The 6,665-nt window shown below is 36.6% G+C and overlaps 1 long non-coding RNA gene across 1 annotated transcript; it reads left to right on the top strand.

The window, feature by feature from the left end:
• The first annotated feature begins 3,078 nt into the window (after positions 1-3,078).
• LOC147279628 (uncharacterized) lies at positions 3,079-4,324 on the top strand. The gene is made up of 3 exons (XR_015123238.1): positions 3,079-3,102; positions 3,932-4,045; positions 4,130-4,324. It is a non-coding gene; the product is annotated as an uncharacterized LOC147279628 (long non-coding RNA).
• The last annotated feature ends 2,341 nt before the right edge of the window (positions 4,325-6,665 follow it).

Below are 6,665 nucleotides of genomic sequence, written 5' to 3'. Positions count from 1 at the left end.
AATTGTCCAACGTAAAATGGACATACAGTCATTTGGGCTAGGGCTTTAAGTCTCTTAAAATAGAGAGTACGCTTTCTGGTTTTTCGTTTTGTCTTCGTTCAGGGGTGATGTGGAAAAGTAGTTCGACTTTTTTACCTTCGTATATAGATTATGATTTCAGTAGGTATCGATTCATGATTAAAACACTCTGATTAATTGCACAGTTTGATTAAAATATTCTGATAGTATGAATTAGTAGATCATACTTCTGTATTGCTCAGTAAGTTAGAGGTTCTTCCTTTGTGCTAAAAAATTTGAAGTTGAATACATTGTTACAAATCAGTTAATTTGTACTACTGTGCAAAGTTGCTTTTGACTGCTGATCTTTATGCTTAATCTATTCATTACTATACGTTACCAATTATAATAACCTTTTAACTTGCAAATTCAAATCAAAAACATTAAAAATAAAAGAAAGGTACAATTAGGATTGGTTTGGCTGCTTGCAACCTCAATTACATAAAGCTTTGGTAGGCTCCTAATTTCATACACTTGATCCAAATTATATACACTAGCTGCACATTGGCACATTTTATAGGCTTCGTACAGGTTATTATGCATTGGTTGAAAATTGGCTTTTTTTTTTTTTAACTTTATTTCCTTGCATTGGTATCAAATTATGAAATGAAGTTCCTTCGTATCTTACAGCTGCTTTAAATTGGTTAGGAATCTCATGTCCCCTTACATGAAGTTCATTCTTATTTTCCGAAATTTGCACCCAGGCATAAAACACGCCCCTCACAGAAGGCAGCCAGCAAGAACCACATCCCCCTGTCCCACAAAGCAATCTTCGACAGGAATACCCCAGCACAAGAGATTTGAAGCCCTCAAACATACTTATTGGGGATGACATGAGGGCGAAGGTCGTTGAAGTTGGTTTGGTTAATACATAAACGGGTATTATTGCAGCTGGCATCAAAATACAAGCATGTGTATTGGCAAACTCTGAATTGGCACTTTTTGGTACTTTCAGGTGTAAATGTGGATATGTTGCAAAAATATGTATTGACACTTTGGTGAATATTATTGGGGATACACGGGGATCTTTTTCTTAAGTGATATGCCCTTATTAGGATAATGTGATACATGAACATATGGAAGAAATATTATTGCTATGCCAATCCATTGCAGCCCGATGTGCAAATGCTATATCAAATTGGCAGTTTGACACTCCTGTTTGACGCTCACATTTGGAAATGCAATCAATTTATATTTTAAAACTGTTAGAATACATATATTGTGGTTTACAAAACATAATATGTTTTCTTGTCAATCTAAAAGGATTTTGAGTACCGATATTGAACTCTAATATATTGGCTAAGTTAATTTTGATCAATTTACTTGATATAGTATGTAGGGGGATGATCGGAAGTGCTTTGTGCATTTATTGGAGGCTTGAGGTAAATATAACGAATTTTCACCTTACAGACTTGGAATGGAAATCAAATTTAGCATTCCCCGCACAAAAACTAAAAATTGAAACCAAAATTGCTTCCCTTCCCAAAAAATGTGTTTGTATGAAACTAAAATTCAGTCCCCGCCAAAAATATTGAAATTCAAACCAAAATTCCTTCCCCGTCCCAAATTATTAAACTTAACCCACCCAAGATGGGGAAAAAATAACACTATTACCATGTCATTTATTTGTGCTTAGCTTGTATAGCATTGGCAGTCAGACTTTAATTTATGAATTACCACATAGTTGTTGAAGTTAATGTGTAAGTTGATTTATGCATAAGACAAAAGGTCTGAAAAATGTGGCTCAAGCCAACATTTTCAGAAAATTCTACCTACTTTTCTGGGCAAACCCAATTGCTCAAACCCCAATCACCCAGTGGCTAAATCTAGCCAAATCCCAAAGCATATATATATGTAATAACAAAAATTCATAACCACAAAACATATGTTTTATATAAATTGTAAAACATATCTAAAGCAATAAATGTAATAAAAAAATCGAAAGTGGTAACGTGTTTTGCTTGGCTGATTTGGTTACCATTTTCTTGAGTATTCGTTCAGGAAAATGGTAACTTCGATCAACAAAATAGTAACTTACCATTTCTTGAGATTAAGTTACCAATTCTTTAAAAAAAAATTTAAACAAATGGTAAGTTTGGTGAAGATTAAATTTTGTGATCGCATGTCCAAACCTGATTGCCAAACAGGAGCTCGTATTTAAGGCTTGTAGAATGCAATTGCATGATGGTCGGTATACAGTTGCCTGTGTACGTGGTTACCACATTCTTGATGTGAAGTTACCATTTTCTTCAATATAAGATCAATAAAGTGGTATCCTGGGTTTTAGGCAGTTTTGTGAAGTTACCACTTTTTTGAGTGATCCCTCAAGAAAGTGGTAACTCTTGGTCAAGATTTGGTAAGTTACAAAATATTGCCTGAGGTACCAGTTTCTTGAGAGGTGCATCAAAAAAATGGTAAAACCCAAATCACACAGAATTTCCGCTCAGCTCACTCTCGATTCAAAATAAATAACCTAGCCTCACCCAGACTCTATCTCGCCGCCCTCGCCCTCTGAGGCCCTCACCTTCTGACTGAATCCTCGCCCTCTTGCCACCCTCGATCTCGCCATCCTCTCACCGAAAACTCAGAAACCCATCCCAGAAAGATCAGACTCTCTCTCGCCGTCCTGGCACTGTCGTTCAATCCTCGTTGTCGCCACCCTTTCGCCATCCTCCCACCAAAAACGCAGAAAACTCAGAAACCCATCCTAGCACGTCCATCGCCCATCATCCCAGAAAACTCAGACCCTCTCTCACTGAGTTTCGAAACATAGAAACCCAGAAAACTCACGCTCACTCTCTATCTCACCGAGTTTCAATCTCGCAGAAACCGTAAAACTCAGACGCTGTCTCGCTCACCCAGGTTAGGGCTTCGATTTGTTTACATTTGTTTTTGTAGTTTTATTCATATGTCAAACTCTCCATCTCTTTCATGAACTGAATATTTGGATTTTGAACTAATTCATTCAGGCTCAGAAACAGGCACTTGCAGCAATTTACATTGAAGCCAAGACACGTTAAAGTTTGGTTTCAGAACAGGAGCAAGGTAAGATTTCCATATATCAAATATGCAGATATGCTTATATTTGTTTTTGGGATTTTAAAAACAAATAATAAAAAAATCACTTACACAAGCGTATTAGAAAGCTAGTATTTTCTAAACGAATTTAGTAAACTAAGTTGTGAGATTGGTTGCTTAATGTTATGGATTTCATTTATGGCAGCTTGATACCTGGTTCCTAACTTGTGAGTAATTTAGTAAACTAAACTGTTATTGGTTGCTATACTTGCTTGCTGTGTTATTGGTTAGGAATTTTAAAAATTTATTGTTAATAAAAACAAGTGATGAGAGTTGTAGAGCTGAAGTAGTCCCAACAGGGGCTGCGGCGGCTACCCCTCTTCAATCTAGTACGGAAGTTACTCAAAATAAGCAAAACGTGGGATTTTTTCTCTTTTTGATCATCTCCCTGCCCTTGTACTTGTTTTTGCTGTAAAGGTTGGGTATGTATGTAATTTGTTTGTTTGGAGTTTGTTTTTAATTTTTTTGTGCATGTGGTCGGTTTTTTTTCTACTGTCATACACGCGGATGTCAAGTTATTTAGTCTTGGGAGGACAGATATCCATTTTAGGTTCTCCCATTTCAGGAAGGAGTTTGCAAAATGTTTCGTGAAAACAAAATGAATGGCCATAAAAAGAAAGAAGAAAAAGCTTCTTGAAAAGACTATGATTTTTCATTCAAAAGCATTATTATCTTGCTGCAGTTGAATATTGGAAATTGCGTACATGGTGTGTTATGGATCAAAATTTCACATTGTTAGGTATTTTTCCATAATATGTTTGCAAAGAATAAAGACAATGTGTTTTTGTGCAAGTAGGAACATATGGCCAACGACTTAGGTCCACGGTGCTTAGTTTGCAATGGTTCAATGCAATATATTGCCAATTTTGAAGGTAATCAACGTCCAGCCTGGGGATGCGAAGGGACTAATGTAAGTGAACGTTGTTGTTAAGTTTGCCCAATCCTTAAAGCAACGAAAACATTGAAATGTCATAATGCATGTGTTTTGTATTAGGGTAAGGCTGACTGCCATGGCTGGATATGGGTAGATGAGTACAGTAGCTGTGGATTCACAATTGTTTCGGCATCACAACCACCCAAAGATACCGGAGTGTCAAATGTTGCGGATTCATCACAAGGGTCAGCTGCCCCTGATTTATCTCAACAGTCCAGACCACTGGATTTGGTGGATGAAGAACCTGGGAACGACTATCATTAAGAGTCATCGCCGGACTGCACCCCTGCCAATTGGCGTCCATGGTGGCCATCTGACTCATCGTGGTCACCTGATCCTGATGACATTTACTCCCCGTAATAACGAATGTAATTATAATGTGAAAAACTGGTCGTAACGTCACCAAACTTGGCAGGCTACAATTGGGAGGCTTTTTGCAGTTACTCTTGATTAATTTTGCAGTTTTCATGTAGTGATAATTGCTTCTTCGGTATCTGCTTGGTTATTGTTGTACTAAGACTCAATCTAAGTACTATGGATGAAGTGTATGCTTGGCCATTTTATTTTATGCATTTTGTTCGTTCTGTTGTTTATGGATGTGAGTAATGTGACTGTGTGTATGAATACGTGGCTGCATTGTTTGGTAAATAAATGACGTAGCGGTGTGCATCCTGAAAATTATGACAATTAAGTTATTGAGACGTTAATAAGTTTATGTTCGTTAGTAAATATTCAGGCACTCCAACTTAAACTAGCAGAGGATAATTGGGTATGTTAGACTAGACAAATACATTCATTTAAGAAGAGATGCTGAAAAACATATTGTCATGGGCAGGGGCTTGCCTCCGTAATAATATGCCTTATAGGAACCTCAGTTGTGCACGAGGATGCAGTAGACCTATCATTCAATACCAGGCAGAGTAAATGTGTCCAAGAAGGAGGCAGATTCTTCAACAGATGCTGCCTCCGGCGCGTTTCCAGACTAGTCAAACTGTGTAATTTTAGATTGCATGTCAAAACCGGATTGCCAAACAGGAGCTTGCATTGAGTAGGCTGAGAATACAATTGCCCTTCCGTCTATACACAGTTGCAGTGCGAAACGTTTTATGGCCCAGTGATTCCGTTACCATTTTCTTGAGATTTGGTTCAAGAAAATGGTAACTTGAATTCAGAATATGGTAACTTGGTATATAACTATAGAAGCAGTTTTGTTCAGAATTTTGGATTGCATGTCCAAACCTGATTGTCAAACAGGAGCGTGTATTTAGAAGTCTAATAATGCAATTGCCTTTTCGTCTACACGCAGTTGCAGTGCGAAACGATTTTTGGCCCAGTGATGAAATTACCATTTTTTTGATGTTGGGTTCAATAAAATGGTAACTTGGATCAAAAAAATGGTAACTTACAAATTTTTGACAAAAAGTTACCATTTCTGGAGAACAAAAATCAAGAAAATAGCAACTTTGGTCAAGGTTGGGCTTGGTTACCACTTTCTTGATCAAAGTTACCATTTTCTTGATCAAACGATCAAGAAAGTGGTAACGTTTTTAGCCCCACCGATTTGCTTACCAGTTTCTTGAGGATTAGTTCAAGAAAATGGTAACTTGGGTCAAGAAAATGGTAACTTACCATTTCTTGAGCTAAACTTACCATTTCTTGAGAAAAATAATCAATAAAATGGTAACTTTGGTCAAGATTTGGCTTGGTTACCACATTCTTGACTGCGGTTACCATTTTCTTGATCGAATGATCAAGAAAGTGGTAACGTTTTTTTGCCCCACTGATTTGGTTACCATTTTCTTGAGGTTTGGTTCAAGAAAATGGTAACCTCAATCAAGAAAATGGTAATTTACCATTTCTTGAGCTAAAGTTACCATTTCTTGAGGAAAAAAAACAAGAAAATGGTAAGTTTGGTCAAGATTGGGCTTGGTTACCACATTCTTGAACCAAGTTACCATTTTCTTGATCGAATGATTAAGAAAGTAGTAACAACACTGATTTGGTTACCATTTTCTTGAGGATAGGTTCAAGAAAATGGTAACTTGGATCAAGAAAATAGTAACTTACCATTTATTGAGAAAAAGTTACCATTTCTTGAGAAAAAAAAAACAAGAAAATGGTAACTTTGGTCAAGGTTGGGATTGGTTACCACTTTCTTGATCCAAGTTACCATTTTCTTGATTGAATGATCAATAAAGTGGTAACGTTTTTTGCTTGGCTAATTTGGTTACCATTTTCTTGAGGATTGGTTCAAGAAAATGGTAACTTTGATCAAGAAAATGGTAACTTACCATTTCTTGAGAAAAAGTTACCATTTCTTGAGAAATAAAATCAAGAAAAGGGTAACTTTGGTCAAGGTTGGGCTTGGTTACCACTTTTTTGATCGAAGTTACCATTTTCTTGATCAAATGATCAAGAAAGTGGTAATGTTTTTTGTTTGGCTGATTTGCTTACCATTTTCTTGAGGATTGGTTCAAGAAAGTGGTAACTTGGATCAAGAAAATGGTAACTTACCATTTCTTGAGAAAAAGTTACTATTTCTTGAGGAAAAAATCAAGAAAATGGTAACTTTGGTCAAGATTGGGCTTGGTTACCA

Source organism: Dryas octopetala, chromosome 7, assembly GCF_963921425.1.
Source record: "Dryas octopetala chromosome 7, drDryOcto1.1, whole genome shotgun sequence".
Taxonomy (NCBI): Eukaryota; Viridiplantae; Streptophyta; class Magnoliopsida; order Rosales; family Rosaceae; genus Dryas; species Dryas octopetala.
Note: the sequence above shows the minus strand (reverse complement) of the source record. Positions and strands in the feature narration are given on the sequence as shown.